This window comes from Chiloscyllium plagiosum, unplaced genomic scaffold (assembly GCF_037043375.1).
Source record: "Chiloscyllium plagiosum isolate Xiang-an unplaced genomic scaffold, Cpla_swu_hap1 HiC_scaffold_6, whole genome shotgun sequence".
Lineage (NCBI taxonomy): Eukaryota > Metazoa > Chordata > Chondrichthyes > Orectolobiformes > Hemiscylliidae > Chiloscyllium > Chiloscyllium plagiosum.
In genome coordinates, this window is record NW_028270144.1 from 14,506,230 (window position 1) to 14,526,985 (window position 20,756).

General features: G+C 41.6%; 1 long non-coding RNA gene across 1 annotated transcript in view; it reads right to left on the minus strand.

The window, feature by feature from the left end:
- LOC122550460 (uncharacterized) overlaps positions 1–20,756 on the minus strand; it is a 59,429-nt gene that overhangs the window by 23,215 nt on the left and 15,458 nt on the right. Inside the window, exon 2 of the long non-coding RNA XR_015757390.1 lies at positions 12,871–13,031. This is a non-coding gene — a long non-coding RNA (uncharacterized LOC122550460). The remainder of the gene's footprint in view (positions 1–12,870; positions 13,032–20,756) is intronic.

The window sequence follows — 20,756 nt, forward strand, 5'->3', positions numbered from 1 at the left end:
CAACAACTTTAAACATAGAATACTGCAGCTATTGCAATGTAAAAAGGATGTGTGACTTCTGCTGCCTCTTGTGTAGATTGTTGAATTGCCTCTGTTATGAAAACTCCTGCCTGACCTTGAAACACCTGAATGGGCAAGTGGACAACCTCTTGACTGATTTGGCTTGGAATTAGGGGTGGACCCAGAGCTGAGTATTCAGTCTTACAAATCTGCCACTGTGTTCAGTCTCTTTCCCACAAACCTAATTCCTCTTACTGTTGTTGTAGGACACAGATTCCAAAACCACACAGGCTTGTACATTTAAAATAGTTGCATGATATTACAGCATGTCACACATCAGTGTAAAGTTACCCCTTTCACATCTCATCACTCTGTCAGTGTGTCAGAGACAGTGACAGTCAGTATCGGTGTGTAATGTACATGAACATCAATAATCATAGAACCCAGACTATATAAATCTGTGATAGCCTGGCTTGAAAATAACTAATGTTGCAAGTAAACTTCAGCTTTCTGACTCAAGTAGAACTTGATCATTTTCCTATGCAAATAACTTTCCACTAACATCATGAACCACAATATTGTCAATTGTAAGTTTCTGTAAACATTTCCTATATTGTTTTGTTATCACATATGTTTTCTAAACTATCAACAACAATATCTTGTACATAGCCCCTCTAAGTAAAACATTCAAAGGCATTTCACAATAGTACACAGGGAAAATTAGGAAAATTCCAAGAATCATAGAAAGAATTACACTTTAAAGAATATCTTAAAAGTACAAAGAGAGGGGCACAGAGATAACAAAAAAAAATTTTGAGAGGAATTCCAGAACTTAGAGCCAAGACGGGTATAATATTTGCCTGCCAGTGACAGATATTGTACAATTTCACAAGAACAGGACTGAAGAAAGTTATACAGATAGGGAAGAGCAAGCCCATGGAAGCATTTAATAATAAGGTTAACATTTTGAAACAGATGTGTCACTTAAACTGATAACAGGTCAACAAACAGGACTGGTGAGTGAATAGGACTTGGTTTGTGAATGGAAACAGCACAGTTTGAAAGACCACAAGATTTTGCAGTGAAGAAATGGAAAGCTGGTCAGGAAAGTATTGAGGTAATTCAGTCTAGACTTATCAAAGACATGACTGATGTGGTCAATAGCAGGTAAGTTGAGGGTAAGGGCTGAGTCTGGCAATGTTATGGATGGGGTGACTTTATAAACTCATGAGGGACATGGACAGGGTGAATGGCTGAGGTTTTTTTCTCTGGATAGGGGAGTGGAAAACTAGAGGGCATAGGTTTAAGGTGAGAGGTGAACAATTTGAAAGGAACCTAATGGGCAACTTTTTCATGCGGAGGCTGGTACGTGTATGGAATGAGCTGCCAGAGGAAGTGGTGGAGGCTAGTACAACTACAACATTTAAAAGGCATCTGGATGGGTATATGAATAGGAATGGTATGGAGGGAAATAGGCCAAATGCTGGCTAATGGAACTAGTTTAATTTAGGATATCTGGTCAACACGGATGAGTTGGACTGAAGGGTCTGTTTCCTTGCTGTACAATCCTTTAACTCTATGTGGAAACCAGCAATCTAATGGAAGTACATTTCAAGGTCCAACATGACACCAAGATTGTGAACAGTTTGGTTCAGCCTCAGATATTTGCTCAGGAGAGTGATTGATTTAGTAGCTTGAGCCTGGAGTGAAGACAATCTCTTTGTTCTTCCCAATGTCCAATTGGAGGTTATTTGTGCTCATCATGTGCTGTATACAGTCTGATAATATAGCAACAGAGGAGAAGTAGAGAGAATGGATGATAAGGTATGGCTGGGTGTTGTCGGTGAATATGTGAAAACTAACACTATTTTCAGAAGGTGTCACTCATGAATAGCATATAAATAAGAAATAAGAGGGAAGCAAAAATACTTTCTTAGAGACATCAAAGGTGCATGGTTGGGGGATACACTGGCCAGGATTAAGTGGGTCAGAATAATGAGGGAGTAGTCCTATCTAGCTGAACAATGGTGAGGAGAATTTTGATTAATATGGTGTGCCTAACTGTGTCAATGCCTGCAGACAGTTTAAGTAGGACAAAGAGAGAAAATTTACCTTATCCACAATCTAATAGGTTGACTTTTGTGAGTTTGATAAGAGCTATTTTATTTCTGTAGCCAGAAGGAAATCTGATTCGAGCAATTCAAAGACAGAGTTCTGGGAAAGACGGACATGGGTTTATGCAGTAATACTTCTGACAGGAATGGGAGATTGCAATAGTAGTTTACAAAAGTATTGGATTGAAGAGTGATGACAGCAGCTTTGAAGGAGATAGAAACAGTACCTGAGGAAGGAGAACCATTCACAATGACTTCATTATACAGGAAGTTACGTGGTCAGGAGCATAAAGAAACAGTGTTGAGAAAGCAGAAGGTGACTTTCATAAACAATGTGAGCTCAGAGAAGCATGAGGAAAGATAGAAACTGGAGAAGGTTGTGGTTTCAGGGCTAGAGCAAGAGGGAACTTACAAGCAAATTTGATTTGATGGGCTTGTGGAAGTGAGGATATTTTCAGAGGCAGCTGATTAGTTGGCACAATTTCCCATAAAAGGTATTCCACGGTCTTAATTTTGGAGGAGGAGAAGGTTTAAGAAGACTTTTGTAGGAGAAGAAAGAACCTAGGGTTATTGCTACATTCCACCATAATCTTGGGATAGCGAGGAATATTTGCAGATGAGTGTAGTTCTGCATAATGCTTTATGTGATCCCACCAGATCGAGAATACACACACACACACACACCATCTCTAATACTTACCCTCCACCTGGCCTTGTACTTGAGCCTGATCTCTTTGTTGCGAACTGCTGATGTGACTTCAGCCAGCCGTTACTTCCTCTAACCTGTCTCCTTTTGAACCTGCTGCATTCTATTCGGTCAGTTCCAACCCTGACCTTGTTGTCAAACCTGCAGATGAAGGTGGTGGAGTTGTTGCTTGACGTGCTGTCCTCTACCTGGCAGTGGCTGAGTGCCAACACTCAGATACTTTCTCCTAACCATCCGTTATGACTGCTATATCAAACATAAGCATTTAGCGTACTGGTCCTAGTCGCCTCCTTTTCACCATGAATATATTATCTCTGTACGTGTCCATCCCCTATTCGATAGTCTGATGGCTCTCTGCTTCTTCCTGAACTGTCACTGACCTCCTCTGGAGATCACCCCTCCACCAGGTCCCAACACATAGTCCCCTAACACTGCACACAGTCTCCTGTCTACCTCCTTCCCAATATCCACAAACAGGACTGTCCTGGCAGACTCATCATTTCAACCTGTTCTTGCCCCATTGAACTTACTTCTTCCAATCTTGACTCTTTTTTCGTGCCTCGTTGTTTCACAATTTCCAGTTTTCTGGTCCAAGCTGCTCTCTCTTCATGGGTGAGCAATACCTCAGCACATCTGTTCCTAATCAGGATGGTCTGAAGGCCTTCTGCTTCTTCCTTGAAAAGAGACCTGAACAATCCCATCCACAGCCTTCTTTCACCCAGCTGTGCTTGTTAGCACTTTGAACAGCTTCTCCTTCAACTCATCTCACTTTCTCCAAGTCAGAGGTGTGGCTATGGGTACCTGCATGGGTCCCAGCAACATCATTCTTTTTGTTGGATATGTGGAATATTTCTTGTTCCAATATTATTTGGACCCCCACTCAACTCTTTCTCTGATATGAAAATTATACCATTGGCTTGCTTACTGCTCTCATTAGGAATTGCAAAACTAATCAATTTTGATTCATAGAACATAGAATGTTACACTGCAAAACAGGCCCTTCAGCTCTTGAGATTGTGTCTACCTGTGAAATTAATCTGATACCCATCTAACCTACACTGTTCCATTATTATCTATATGTATATCCAATGCCCATTTAAATGCCCTTAACATCGGCGAGTCTACTACTGTTTTTCAAATGTGTTGTGATATCTCTGGTCCATCTCTGACTCTCCCCTCCCTTTCTTCACCTTTGTTTCAATCTCTGTCTGTCAATACCTATTACAAGCCCACTGTCTCGCATCTACACCTTAACTACACCTCCTTAAACCTTACTTTCTGCAAAGTTGGACGAACCAACCCAACCAACCTGTGGCACAGCATTTCAACTCCCCCTCCCACTCCACCGAGGATATGCAGGTCATTGGACTCATCCACCGCCAAACCACAACAACCCGACGGTCGGAGGAGGAGCGTCTTATCTTCCGACTGGGAACCCTCCAACCGCAGGGGATGAACTTGGACTTCACCAGTTTCTTCATCCCCCCTCCCCCCACCTTGTCTCAGCCGGATCCCTCCAGCCCGGCACCGCCTTCCTGACCTGCAGTCTTCTTCTTGACCTCTCCGCCTCCATCCTACTCCGACCTATCACCCTCACCTTGACCTCTTTCCACCTATCACATTTCCAACTCCCCTCCTCCAAGTCCCTCCTCCCTACCTTTTATCTTCTCCTGCTGAACACTCTCTGCTCATTCCTGAAGAATGGCCTGTGCCCGAAACGTCGAATCTCCTGTTCCCTGGATGCTGCCTGACCTGCTGTGCTGTTCCAGCAATAAAGTTTCAACTTTGATCTCCAGCATCTGCAGACCTCACTTTCTCCTTTCTGCAAAGATACCATTCCATTCTCACAGTTTCTCATTCTGTCATATCTGTTCCAATGTTAATGCCTTACACTCGTGTGCCTCTGACTTCATTCCCCTCTTTCCTCAACTGAGGAAATCCACCCTCAGCATTTCACAGGGAGCATTCGCTCCATGATACCCTAGTCTCCTCTTCCATTACTCCCAATACCTCCTCACCTTACCCCAGACCCCCGCCCTATGACGCCTTCCCATGTAATTGCAGAAGGGGTAACACTTGCAGTTTTGCTTTGTCCCACCTCATTGTCCAAGGAACAAATCTTCCAGGTGAAGCAGAATTTTACTTGCGCTTCTTTCAAAATAGTCAATACTCACAACACATCTCCCTTACATTGATGAGAACAAATGCAGATTGGATGACCACTTTATGGAATCTTCCACTTCGTCCATAAGAATGACCCTGACCCTCTGAGTTGCTTGCCACCACCTTGCTGTCATGTGTGGTACATTTGCCTTCATTGCTCAGATCATTGAGTTTAGAAGCTGGGATGTCATATTTTGGTTGTACACGACGTTGCTGACATCACTTTTGGAGTACTGCATGCAAATCTGGTCGCCCAGCTATAGGAAGGATAATATTAAATTGGAGACGGTGCAGAAATTGTTTACAAGGGTTGAACAGGGTTTGTGTTAGAAGGAGAGGCTGGATAAGATGGGATCTCTTACACTGGTTGAAGGGTGACCTTATTGAGGTTTAAAAAACATGAGGAGCGTAGGTAAGGTGAATAGATAAGGAAAGGTCTCTTCCATTGAGTTGGGAATTCAAAACTAAAAGACAAACTTGATTGAGTTATTTGAAGAAGTAACAAAGAAGATAGCTGAGGACAGAGCAGTAGATGTGATCTATATGGACTTCAGTAAGGCGTTCGACAAGGTTCCCCATGGGAGACTGACTAGTAAGTTTAGATATCATGGAATACAGGGAGAACTAGCCATTTAGATACAGAGCTGGCTGAAAGGTAGAAGACAGAGGGTGGTGGTGGAGGGTTGTTTTTCACACTGGAGGCCTGTGACCAGTGGAGTGCCACAAGAATCGGTGCTGGGCCCTCTACTTTTTGTCATTTACATAAATGATTTGGATGCGAGCATAAGAGGTACAGTTAGTAAGTTTGCAGATGACACCAAAATTGGAGGGGTAGTGGACAGCGAAGAGGGATACCTCAGATTACAACAGGATCTGGACCAGATGGGCCAATGGGCTGAGATGTGGCGGATGGAGTTTAATTCAGATAAATGCAAGGTGCTGCATTTTGGGAAAGCAAATCTTAGCAGGACATATACACTTAATGGTAAGGTCCTAGGGAGTGTTGCTGAACAAAGACCTTGGGGTGCAGGTTCATAGCTCCTTGAAAGTAGAGTCACAGGTAGATAGGATAGTGAAGAAGGCATTTGGTATGCTTTCCTTCACTGGTCAGGGTATTGAATACAGGATTTGGGAGGTCATGTTGCAGCTGTACAGGACATTGGTTAGGCCACTATTGGAATATTGTGTGCAATTCTGGTCTCCTTCCTATCGTAAAGATGTTGTGAAACTTGAAAGGGTTCAGAAAAAATTTACAAGGATGTCGCCAGGGTTGGAGGATTTGAACTATAGGAAGAGGCTGAACAGGCTGGGGCTGTTTTCTCTGAAGCATCGGAGGCTGAAGGGTGACCTTACACAGGTTTACAAAATTATGAGGGGCATGGATAGGGTAAATAGGCAAAGTCTTTTCCCTGGTGTGGGGAAGTCCAGAACTAGAGGGCATAGGTTTAGGGTGAGAGGGGAAAGATATAAAAGAGACCTAAGGGGCAACCTTTTCACCCAGAGGATGATACGTGTATGGAATGAGCTGCCAGAGGACGTGGTGGAGGCCAGTACAATTGCAACATTTAAGAGGCATTTGGATGGGTATATGAATAGGAAAGGTTTGGAGGGATATGGGCCAGGAGATGGCAGGTGGGTCTAGATTGGGTTGGGATATCTGGTCGGCATGGATGGGTTGGACCGAAGGGTCTGTTTCCATGCTGTATATCTCTATGACTCTATGACTCTTAATCAAGTGAATTATGTGTGCAATTGCAATACTGCTGGTTTCTATGGCTGCACACACAATAAATTCACAATATTTCCTTCACAACATCCCCTTCACAATTCATGGAACTTTTCAATGTTTGTTTTTTACTGTTGCATCAAATATCTATATTTTTTTAAAAAAAGTTAAAAGGTTGTTTTTTTTTCAATCCCCAGAATCTCCCAAGCTCCCCCTAAAGGTGTTTTGACGAGTAATGATTCTTTATCTCTGATAAACTTCAGTCAGCCAATTCAGATATCATTCTGGAAGGCAGATGTTTGCAGTTCTTGTCACCTGATCACAAGTATTTGAAAAATTCTACAAAATCTCTGATTTTGCATTTTACTGTCAGAAATAATTATGGACTTCACTGAACAACCAAGGGTAAGAGGTTAAGGTGTAATCACTCATGAAATTAGTTTACATTTGTGTACAATTACATTAGCTGTATAAAAAGATAAATCAAGAATGTATACATTTATTTTGTGTGTCCTTTGTCATAAGTAATATATTAATAGACTATGTGCTTATAAATACTAGCAACATTATAAACATGCAGCTGTACTTATTACGAAAACAAATGTTTGATAATGCTACCATTTTGATGGGAACAGTGTGTTAGCAACCATACTCCATTATTCCATGAGTCAGCACAAATTGAAATATTACTAATTAACATGGTCATTAAGATATGTAATTTTAAAATATTTTTTATCACTATTCCATTTATTTTAGGTCTGAAAACTGGTTCAAAATTGATATTTTGCCCAACAAGGATATGGCTAAACGTGAGCTAAAATCCAAGAAGTGTGAATTAATTGATTGTCTGTCCAGTGATCCTGACTACATTTTGCAGAAAATCGACTCAAAGGAAATGCTTTTCCTACATGAATATCAGGCACTTAAATATCAGCAGAACCCTGTTAAAAGGATTACAGATCTCCTCGACCTCATCTTAGGAAAAGGAGACAAAAAATGTGAGGAATTTATCCATGCACTGCAGGAAGTTCAAGACACTTATCCTCAGCTGAAATATTTAGTAGCAAACAGCAATAAAAGTCCAGGTAAGGTAAAGGAATACTGGCATCAACATAAATTCTTTGGAAAATCTATTTTCTTCAAAAGTAACAAAGACATGAAGATTTTTCCCTAAAGTCTTTAAGAAGATGCAAAAACATGAGAAAAGGTTTACCACATATTTTGCATGCAAGCGGTGTTTAGTATTAGAACTAAATAAACTGACATTTAATAAGTGCTTTTAAGCTGGGAAATCATTCCACAGTGGGACCATTATCAAACCAATCCGAAACGAGGCCACATGAGGTGATTTCAGGACAATTCACCAAAAGCTTGGAAGAAGACGTAACCTTTGAGGAACTTTTTCTTAAAATTCATATGGGCATCTTTGGCTGGGCCAACGAATACCGCCAATTGTTAGATGCCCTTCAGAAGGTGACAATGAGTTGTCCTCTTGAACTACGGCAGTTTGCTTGTGTAGATATACCCACTATGCTTATCCCATTGAATATTTTTACATAGATTCCCTACAGTGTGGAAGCAGGCTATTTGGCCCATCAAATCCACACTGACCCTCTAAAGAGCATCCCACACAGACCTATCCTATCCCTGCAACCCTGCATTTCCTGTGGCTAATCCACCTAGCCTGCACATCTTTAGATAGTGGGAGGAAACCAGAGCACCCGGAAGAAACCCATGCAGACATGGGAAAAATGTGCAAACTCCACACAGACAGACAATCAGCAGAGGGTGAAATAGAACCTGGGTCCTGGTGCTGTGAGGCAGCAGTGCTAATCATTGAGCAACTATGTCGTGGCATGTTTCAAGCTAATTTCCACATATTATGTACATGCCTAATATTCTCTACACATGCAATATTTTACATCTATTTGTCTGTATTGAATATCTTGACAATAGATTTGTGTCATAATAATGAAAGTGGTTTCAAATGTGACAGCAACCTGATGGCATGACTTATCTCCAACCTCTACACTCCTTTTCATGGCAGAACTTTCTAACTATCCATCTGATTTTACATCCCTTGTTTATAAAATGAACAAAATGGATTTAGTTCTTTAAAGTGGATTTTCTGAATGCAAGTTGCTGTGGAAAACTGATCTCCCAGAAGCGCAAGATCATTGCATCTGATTAAGTTGCTGGAATTCTGACCTCTGAATCAGAAAATTGTCAGTTCACATTCCACTTCAAAGCTCAAGCACAAACTGTAGAGCGACAAGTCAGTGCAATACTAAGGGAGTGCCTTCCTGTCAGGAACGCTTCCATCAGTTGAGCTCCAGGTCTTAAACACGTGCTCTGGTCGATGTAAAAGATACTATGACACCATTTCAAAGAAAAGTAAGGAAGTTATCTCCAGTGTCCCAATCAATATTTAAGCCCTCAATCAGTGTCATAAAACAGATTTTTTTAAAATCACACAACACCAGGTTATAGTCCAACAGGTTTAATTGGAAGCTCTCTAGCTTTCGGAGCGACGCTCCTTCATCAGGTGATTGTGAAGCAGCAGCGCTCCGAAAGCTAGAGAGCTTCCAATTAAACTTGTTGGACTATAACCTGGTGTTGTGTGATTTTTAACTTTGTACACCCCAGTCCAACACCAGCATCTCCAAATCACAAAACAGCTTGGTCACTATCGCATTGCTGTTTATGTGATGTTAAAGTGCACAAAATGGTTGTGCCGTTTCCTACATTACGAAAGTGAATACACTAAAAAAAAGTATTCATTCTGAAATGCTTTGAGTGTTTGGTGGCTATGAAAGATGTTTTATAAGTACATGTCTTTGTGATTTGTTTCTCCGACCACTAAAATGAATGGACAGAAAATTATGAGTGCAATGGTAATCTCCCAATTGCTACTACTGACACACATTTACTTACATCTAATACTGTACAACCTCCAGCAGCTGCTGACACAAACCCCTAGATCGTAGATACTCAACTTCGGCAACTTAAAGGTAGATGTAATCATACATGTAAAAACCATATGATTGTATGTCATGTGATCAAAACATCAGCATGATCAAACTTCTAGATTGCAGAGTGTTTTAATAAAGACAACTAAAATTGAGAAGAAATGGTTAGAGTAGACATCATTGAGATATCTCTAATAACAAGACCTGATTGTCAATAAGATTAGATAGAAGAGATTTTGGAGAAGTAACAGGGGAAATATTTGTATGCAGAGGGTCATGAGGATGTAGAGTGCACAACTAAAGCTAATGACGGAAGTAATATTTATTGTTCAGTGCTTCCTTGCAACTGCACCATTTTACAGCTATGAGCTCGTCAGAAGTAGCTTAGTTAGAAATGATGTTCGGCAGGTTGTGGAGACGAGAGGGCCTGTTTCCGTGCTGTATAAGTCTATGACTCTAAATAAGGTGTTCACAAGTAACAAAGATATTCTGGATTATTGTCAATTTTTCATAAGGGACAATAAGGTAATAATTAGATGTAGGAGCAGAAGAGGCCATTCAGCCATTGGATCTGCTCCACCATTCTGTGAGATCATGACTGATTGAAAATCTTCATATTCACTTGACAGCCTTTCCCCATGATCCTTAGTTCCCTTACTAAGTAAAAATCTGCCGATCGCGGCTTTGAACGTACATAATGAGCCAGACTCGACAACCTCAAAAAGTTGACAAAGGTGCTTGGTTCACTCTGCCACTAAACATCCTCATCTCATTGGGCACTGAAATTTCACTGATCTGAAGAAAACCTCACTTTAATATACCCAATGGTAATCTTGTAACCTACACCAGTTACTGCAGAGCAGAACATGATGACGCTAAGGTACCAAAGAGAACAACATCCCATACTCCAATGCACAGCGTTCCCATCCTACAATTCATTAATTGAAGAGGCTGTATTCTGTTTTGGTTTCACTCAATGCTCTGTTGTTAATTTTATAGATTATCAATGTAGCATAACAGCGATGGAAGATTACCCCCTGGTGGTGAAGCAGCCACAGTTATCTCTTGACCCAAGTGAAATCAAACCGAAAAAGAAATTCAAAGAGTCGTTTCCAATTCATGGAGGACAAGTGAGCACTGCACAAGATGAGACAAATTTTGGAATGTTCAGCTGTCTGATGGATTGTATGAGGACTGTCACTTTCCGTAAACTTTAAGTATTGCTGAATCATTAGCTCATAATAAACAGATTGTGGACTACCTGGAAAGGAAATGTAAAGATATGGAAAGTAGAAAAAAAAGACTATGACGTCCTACTAAACAGGTGATGATGCCAATATCAGACTTTATCCATCATCTGTGTATTCTTCTAAAAACTCAGTGATGTCCAGCTGTGAAAATCACTACAAAAATCTTGTTTTCAAGTTCCAATTTCGCAATTCTTGAAAGAAGGTTTGAAAAAATTAAAAACTATGTCTTGAATTGTTAAGAATGAAAATTCCTAAGACTTTGAGCAGAAGCCTACATGAGTCTAAGCAACATGGCCTATGGCATGTTTTGCGGCTGAATTGGACAAGATGCCTGATGAGGGCTATCTTATTGCTGGAAACAACTCATTGCATCTCTACGCATTTGAGAAGTAGTGAGGCAAGTTTCATGTTAGGCAGCTGTAAGTTGCCAATTAGGAGGATTATTGCTCATCAAGCACCTCATTGACGTCACAACTTATCTCAATAATATTCAGCTTCCTATCTTATCAAATGTGCCAAACAAACTAGACATTGAGAATTCTTGACATAGAAATCACAGCAGATACCTAGCTACTTCGGCTCACTGTTTTGTCCAAAGGATCTCCATTTGAAAACCGGGTGGCAACATCTCAGAAGGCACTCCATCACCAGCAGCCACACACACAATGTCCCACACCCCCGGACATTAGCATCCGAATGTGTCAAGGGATTGAAGAATGGGTCAGCAGGTTTGCAGATGACACAAACGTTGGAGGTGTCATTGACAGTATAGAGGGCTGTTGTAGGCTGCAGCGGGACATTGACAGGATGCAGAGATGGGCGGGGAGGTGGCAGATGGAGTTCAACCTGGATAAATGTGAGGTGATGCATTTTGGAAGGTCAAATTTGAAAACTGAGTACAGGATTAAGGATAGGATTCTTGGCAGTGTGGAGGAACAAAGGGATCTTGGTGTGCAGGTACATACATCCCTTAAAATGGCCACTCAAGTGGACAGGGTTGTTAAGAAAGCATATGGTGTTTTGGCTTCCATTAACAGGCGGATTGAGTTTAAGAGTCATGAGATCTTGTTGCAGCTCTATAAAACTTTGGTTAGACTGCACTTGGAATGCAGCGTCCAGTTCTGGTCGCCCTATTATAGGAAAGATGTGGATGCTTTGGAGAGGGTTCAGAGGAGGTTTACCAGGATGCTGCCTGGACTGGAGGGCTTATCTTATGAAGAGAGGTTGACTGAGCTTGGACTTTTTTCATTGGAGAAAAGGAGGAGGAGAGGGGACCTAATTGAGGTATACAAGATAATGAGAGGCATAGATAGAGTTGATAGCCAGAGACTATTTCCCAGGGCAGAAATGACTAACATGAGGGGTCATAGTTTTAAGCTGGTTGGAGGAAAGTATAGAGGGGATGTCAGAGGCGGGTTCTTTACACAGAGTTGAGAGAGCATGGAATGTGTAGCCAGCAGCAGTTGTGGAAGCAAGGTCACTGGGGACATTTAAGAGACTGCTGGACATGCATATGGTCACAGAAATTTGAGGGTGCATACATGAGGATCAATGGTCAGCGCAACATCATGGGCTGAAGGGCCTGTTCTGTGGTGTACTGTTCTATGTTCTAACCCTCATGGCACATCTCCAATCCTTGTAAATAATTTGTCTGCATATCAATGCTGCAGCAAGGACAGTTTACACTCAGGGACACACCCAGCTCTTGGAGTGAACCAGGCTACAGCTCTCGCTGTCAACTTGCTGATACACCACTCACTCTGAACCAACCCCGATGTTCACAACATGCCTTCCTTGCACTGACTTGCCCATTTGTACTCTCCCCCTTGGTCAGCTACCAGGCTCACATAAATGCTGTATTGCATTGGCATTTGGAGCAGGCACAATGTTAGGAGGCTTGTCACAGTAATTAGCAGTTCTCAGTCAAGTCAAGACAAATCACCTTTAGACAGAGGGCCCCTACACAGTCAATCAAGGGCAGTGTCTGTTGCCAGTCCAGAGGCTTGGTCACAGCCACTCAGCTATTCTGGCTGGTCAGAATCAGGATATCTTCATTGAAAGGATCCATCTTGACTTTTCCAATTGAATGTGAGCTTTCTCCTCCTGATAAGAGAGAGAGGGGCAGGAGTTACAGGAGAGGAAAGTGGGTGGTATAATTGTTACTGTTGAGGCAGGTGGGGAGGTTTGCCTGATGAAAAGTGTTGCAGGCAAAAGGGAGACTGGTGGAGCATGAACCTTTTAAATTAGACGAATTAACATTCTGCATCTTTGTTTATGAGCAGTGTTTAGATGTATAAATATCGTTGCTTATGTATTTACTGTCAATTGGTTTTAATGATGAAATGGATATATTAAAAGTCTAATTCTTTAACATTTCTTATCTGTACCTCATAATAATTGTCTTCTCAATTAGTTGTATCTCAAAGAATTGTGGTCACTTGAATAGGAAACATGTGAAATAGATCGTTCGCTTCAATGAATATCTGATTAAATTGAGCCAAACAGTGAACGAACACAGAGCACAATTCATTTCAAGCAATGACAGACAGCCTTCATTTAATTATATAATTAATTCATACCTAACTCTATCAGTAGATTGCAGATTAGAAATTAACCCATTTAGCCTGACTACAAGGCTTCACATTTTGAACCCAGCTGTCTGGAGTTGGAGAGTTAAAGCAACTGACTATTCTGGAATCTGGACCGAAACCATGGCCCAGATTATTACCGTGGCAATGAGCCTCTTTGTCATGATGAAAATGGCAGACATGTATGAAAATCATAAGTCCAAACCTTGATGATGATGACACCTCTTAGTTTTATTTCGGGCAGGAATTGGAATTGATCATATTTCAGATGTTCCCAATTTTTTGGAGGCAGGTGACCACTTATTTTTCAGCTCCCTCAGCTGAAATGGAAGGACAAAAGGGTAACTAGGGAGAGAATAGGGCCCCTCAAAGATCAGCAAGGCAGCCTTCGTGTGGAGCCACAGAAAATGGGGGAGATACTAAATGAGTATTTTGCATCAGTATTTACTGTGGAAAAGGATATGGAAGATATAGACTATAGGGAAATAGATGGTGACATCTTGCAAAATGTCCAGATTACAGAGGAGGAAGTGCTGGATGTCTTGAAATGGGGAAAGTTGTATAAATCCCCAGGACCTGATCAGGTGTACTTGAGAACTCTGTGGGAAGCTACAGAAGTGATTGCTGGGCCCCTTGCTGAGATATTTGTATCATGGATAGTCACAGGTGAGGTGCCGGAAGACTGGAGGTTGGCAAATGTGTTGCCACTGTTTGAGAAGGGTGGTAAGGACAAGCCAGGGAACTATAGACCAGTGAACCTGACCTCGGTAGTGGGCAAGTTGTTGGAGGGATTCCTGAGGGACAGGATGTACATGTATTTGGAAAGGCAAGGACTGATTAGGGATAGTCAACATGGCTTTGTGCATGGGAAATCATGTCTCACAAACTTGATTGAGTTTTTTGAAGTAATAACAAAGAGGATTGATGGGGGCAGAGCAGTAGATGTAGTCTATATGGACTTCAGTAAGGCGTTTGACAAGGTTCCCCATAGGAGACTGATTAGCAAGGTTAGATCTCACGGAATATAGGGAGAACTAGTTATTTGGATACAGAACTGGCTGAAAGGTAGAAGACAGAGGGTGGTGGTGGAGGGTTGTTTTCATACTAGAGGCCTGTGACCAGTGGACTGCCACAAGGATCTGTGCTGGGTCCTCTACTTTTTGTCATTTACATAAATAATTTGGATGCAAGCAGAAGGGATATAGTTAGTAAGTTTGCAGATGACACCAAAATTGGAGGTGTAGTGGACAACAAAGAGGGTTCCCTCAGATTACAACAGGATCTTGACCAGATGGGCCAATGGGCTGAGAAGTGGCAGATGGAGTTTAAATTCAGATAAATGAAAGGGAAAGCAAATTTTGGGAAAGCAAATCTTAGTAGGACTTATACACTGAATGGTAAGGTCCTAGGAAGTGTTGCTGAACAAAGTCGTTGGAGTGCAGATTCATAGCTCCTTGAAAGTGGAATCGCAGGTAGATACAATAGCGAAGGTGGTGTTTGGTATGCTTTCCTTTATTGATCAGAGTATTGAGTACAGGAGTTGGGAGGTCATATTGCAGCTATACAGGACATTAGTTAGGCCATTGTTGGAATATTGCGTGCAATTCTGGTCTCCTTCCTATCAGAAAGATGTTGTGAAACTTGAAAGGGTCAGAAAAGATTTACAAGGATGTTGCCAGGGTTGGAGGATTTGAGCCAAAGGGAGAGGCTGAACAGGCTGGGGCTGTTTTCCCTGGAGCATCAGAGGCTGAGGTTATACAGGTTTACAAAATTATGAGGGGCATGGATAGGGTAAATAGACAGTTTTTTCCCTGGGGTTGGGGTGTCCAGAACTAGAGGGCATAGGTTTAGGGTGAGAGGGGAAAGATATAACAGAGACCTAATGGGCAACCTTTTCACACAGAGGTGGTACATGCATGGAATGAGCTGCCAGAGGAAGTGGTGGAGGCTGATCCAAATGCCTCTTAAATGTTGCAATTCTATGGGTATATGAATAGGAAGGGTTTGGAGGGATATGGGCCGGCAGGTGGCAGGTGGGACGAGATTGGGTTGGGATACCTGGTCAGCATGGATGGGTTGGACTGAAGGGTCTGTTTCCGTGCTGTACATCTTTATGACTCTATGACTAGGACACTAATACACTTCCAACGCTATCCAACATAAAAGTATTGATATTGTTCCTCAGTACTACCAATTTTTACCTCATTTGTTCCTAAGTAATCTGAGATCATAGAGTCTGCTTAGAAGTGACTACAGGAAGATGCACAATGGAAATGGACAATCACATAGCAAAAGGCTGTGAACTGAACATGTGTTCAATACTGCATTCTTAATTCCATCCCTTCCTGTTGTGCCCAAAGTACACAGATGACTGCAGTGTAATTGTCCACTATGCATCAAATTTATAAGCCACTCTCAACCTCTTCAATACTACAAACAAAAGACACAGCCTGTCTTTAAATGATACCAAGCCTAAGATCATTTTTTAACCCACACCCAGTCAGTAAAATATACTGCGGATGCTGTAAATCAGAAACAAAAACAAATTGCTGAAAAAGCTCAACAGACCTGGCATTATTTGTGGAGAGAAATCAGAGTTAATGTTTCAGGTCTGGGTTCTGAGAAAGGGTCACTGGACCCAAAATGTTAACTCTGATTTCTCTCCACAGATGCTGCCAGACCTGCAGAGCTTTTCCAGCAATTTCTGTTTTTGTTTCAGTTGCAGAGTCATAGAGATGTACAGCATGGAAACAGACCTTTCAGTCGAACTCATCCATGCTGACCAGGTATCCTAAACTAGTCCCATCTGTCAGCACTTGACCCATATTCCTCTAATGAATTCCTGATGAAGGGCTCCGGCCTGAAACGTCGATTCTCCTGATCCTTGGATGCTGCTTGCTTTTCCAGCAAACACTCTCGACTCTGATCTCCAGCATCTGCAGATCTCACTTTCTCCATATCCCTCTAAACCTTTCCTACTCATGTACCCATCCAAACTTTGTGTCCATGTTGAAGGAGTGACTCTGGAATGTGGTGAGCAGTTATCATACTTGGGCAGTCACATCTCTTGCAGGGTCAACATTCATAAAAAACGCCCAACACTGAAGAAGTTGTGCAAATTCATTCTTCTTCAATGAATGACAGGGATTGATTGACAACAAATACCTCCACAACCAACAAACTAGTAAATTTACAGAGCAATTGTTGTTATCACACAGTCCTGTACCACAGTGATACCGGGACAGTAAGCGCAAGAGAAGTTCTACCAGCAACACCTCTGCAATATTCTTCCACGTCAATGGGAGGACCATCGATCAAATGTTAGTGTCCTTCTTAAAGCAGGTTCCAGAAGCATCCAGACAAAGCTCCTGCAAAAATCAGCTGTGAAGGATGGAGAGGATACTGTGTCTAGATGTTTGAAAAACAAATTTCACTGACCAGGTCCTGTTTTCTCAATACTTCAATATTCAGGAAAGGACTAAAAAAGTGATCCAAGATAGGCTGCACTTCTCCTAGATGAGTGGCAGCATGAGAACACAGAACAGTATGGCACAGAAGGTCCACCACGCCTGTGCCAACCATGAAACCAATCTCAACTAATCCCATCTGCCTGCAAGTGGTCTGTATTCCTCTATTCCCTGCCTTATGGTCTAAATGCACCTTAAATATATCAGTTCTACCACCTGTCCTATCAATACATTCCAAACACCTACTACCCCTTTTCTTAAAAAAAACTTGCCTTTCACATCTCCTTTAAAAACTTTCCACTCTCCGTCATGCCTGAAACATTTAAATCCTGGAACATTGAGCTGCCAGTCCTGTCCTTCTCTCAAAAAAGTTTCTCTCCTGGCTACATCAAAGTTCTATTAATAGTTGATATTAATGACTGGGAGGAGCCTGCTCCCAATCATATAAAATCACGATCACCAACACCCTCAAGATTTTCAGGGAAAGGTGGGCACCACAGGGAGTGGAGTGTATTATTTTCCCCTCCAACTCTATTTTGATTTAATCCCTGCCCTCCCCTTCACTGTTTGATCACACAGCATTGCCCTCTGAGAAGGGCACTCCTTGTCACTGGTCATTTGGGTGTTTCCTTTCTTCCTGGTGGTGAAATATAAATAAAGAAAGATTTACACACTTGTTTTTTACTATGTCCGACACCTGCACACACATGACATGAAAAAAAGAAGAAAAAAAATTATATAAAATCATGATCACCTACCCATTGAGAACATCACAGTTTGAGTCCAACCATTTTAATCATGAGGCAGTGTGATGACAAAGATAGATAAAGAAAATCCTGCAAAGCAGGAAGAAAGTACTGTGGATACTGGAGATAAAAAGCAGAATAAAAATTGCACAAAGGACAGAAAGAAGAATTCCAACAGGTCTGAAAGCAACTTACCTCACAGGATACATAAGATGAAGCATTTTCCAATGGCACAAAAGTTAGGAACTGGGGGAGCCGGTATTAAAGTGTTTAGCAAAAGAGCCAATGACTGCACACAGGAGAAAAATATGTAGCGAGCCATTACCATAAATTACAAAATTAAATAGTATAGTAGAGGCCCTTCTTGCCATCGAGTCTGTACTAGAACATAGAACAATACAGCACAGAACAGGCCCTTGATGTTGCACCAACCTGTGAACTATTCTCAGCTCGTCCCCCTACACTATCCCATCATCATCCATGTGCTTATCTAAGGATTGTTTAAATCTCCCTAATGTGGCTGAGTTGACTACATTAGCAAGTAGGGCATTCCACACCCTTACCACTCTGAATAAAGAACCTGCCTCTGACATCTTTCTTAAATCTATCACCCCTCAGTTTTATAGTTATGCCCACTCGTACAAGCTGACGTCATCATCCTCGGAAAAAGACTTTCACTGTCTACCCTATCTAATCCTCTGATCATCTTGTATATCTCTATCAAATTCCGTCTTGGCCTTCTTCTTTCCAATGAGAACAGACTACATCTCAGCCTTTCCTCATAAGACCTTCCCTCCAGACCAGGCAACATCCTGGTAAATCTCCTCTGCACCTTTTCCAATGCTTCCACATCCTTCCAGAAATATGGCGACCAGAACTGTACACAATATTCCAAGTGTGGTCACACTAGTGTTTTGTCTAGTTGCTGCATGATATTGCGGCTGCAGAACTCAATCCCTCTACAAATGAAACCTAACACACCGATTGCCTTTTTAACAGCACTATCAACCTGGGTGGCAACTTTCAGGGATCTATGTACATGGACTCCAAGATCCCTTTGCACATCCACACTACCAGGAATCTTTCCATTGACCCTGTACTCTGCCTTCCTGTTATTCTTCCCAAAGTGCATCACCTCACATTTAGCTGCATTGAACTCCATTTGCCACCTCTCAGCCCAATTCTGCAGTTTATCTAAGTCCCCCTGCAACCTGTAACATTCTTCCTAACTGTTCACTACTCCACCAACTTTAGTGTCGTCTGCAAACTTACTAATCCATCCACCTATGCCTGCATCTAAGTCATTTAAAGAAATTCCAGACTGAATATTTTCCATCAACCACCACATGCTGCCTACTTTCAGAAAGAAAGTTTCTAATCCAAACTACTAAATCACCCTCAATTCCATGCCTCTGCATTTTCTCCAAGAGCCTACTATGTGGAACCTTATCAAAGACTTCACTGAAGTCCATGTATATACAATCATGTTAAGGTTTGAATGCATTGCCTGAGATGGTGGTGGAAGCAGATTCAAGCATAAGGCTTGAAAAGAAATTAAATGTATGTTTGAAATGTAAAAGCATTTTAGGCGATGGGGATAAAGCAGGAGAATGAATGAAAGTAGTGGGGCAGCTGTTTCAATGTGCTTTAACTGGCATGATGAGGTCAAGGGCCTCACTCTGAGCTGTGTTATTCACATGTTCTGGGGAGTTAGTTAGCTCTGTACATTTGACAGTTAGTTTGTGATGTGCAGTGATACTAACAGTGTGGGTTCAATTCCTGTACTGGATGTAGTTAATTTGAAGGACTCCCCTTCTTCCCTTGCCAAAGATGTGGTGAGCCTTAAACTTCATAACTATGGAGATGTATAAGAAACTCAAAAGTAAAGTATTCTATTTTACTGACTTATCATAGTGTTTGGGAGTTTTGGGAATTCAAATGTTAAAGATTTCCTATTAGAGTGACTCACTATCTGTTCAATTGTGTACCTGTCCTTTGACAGGCTGTGACCCAAAATTACAGCAGGTGTCTGGCTACCTCTGAACTGCTAAAATCAACTCGAGACATACATGCATATTTTGCTCCCAATTCCTGGCAAAGATATTTGTTTCACTGAATAAGACTGTAAGCCCTGGTTATTAATCTTAGTAACTACCTCCTGTTCCTACTAACACACTTCCTTACCCATTAACAAGGATATGTGAAGACAAACAATGAGAACAATACTAAATCCTATTATTTACCTCCTTTCTTTGTAACATAAGAGTGTGAATAATACAGTAACAAGCTCCAGTGAACAATTTGAGATCTGTCACAGGAATGCAGCAATCACTAGTCATTGTAATGATTTGGAGATGCCGGTGTGGGACTGGGGTGTACAAAGTTAAAATCACTCAATACAGGTTATAGTCCAACAGGTTTCATTGGAAGCACATTAGCTTTCGGAGCACTGCTCTTTCATCAGGTGGTTGTGTTAATAGGAAAAGGAGGCAGTTAATAAGATCAATAACCAGGGCTGACAGTCTTATTCAGGGAAGCAAATATCTTTGCCCCAGGTTGGGAGCAATATTCACACGTATGGCTCCAGACTCCCACTGATTTCCGATCTCAGCCTGTCAAAGGAGAGGACAACCACCTGAAGAAGGAGCGGTGCTCTGAAAGCTAGTGTGCTTCCAATTAAACCTGTTGGACTATAATCTGGTGTTGTGTGAGTTTTAACTTAGTCATTGTAAGATTGAGAAATACCTGTTATAACAATATAATAGCAATCAGCCATGTGATGTTAAAGAACTTTGTATTAGTCACACCCCAAACAACATATAAAATATACTGCTTGCATGTAACGTTCAGAGATTCAATGAGGGTTGCCACCACAAGGAGGCTATGAGACTCCTTTGGTGTCACCCAGAATCTCTCGCTGACCGTTCGGTAATGAAGTGTCTATCTTTAAACTGAAATTTGTGTCATCCAGAGTTAAGAGTCAACAATAGTTCAAAGCAATGCCAATTATCTTTATCTGAGAGAGTA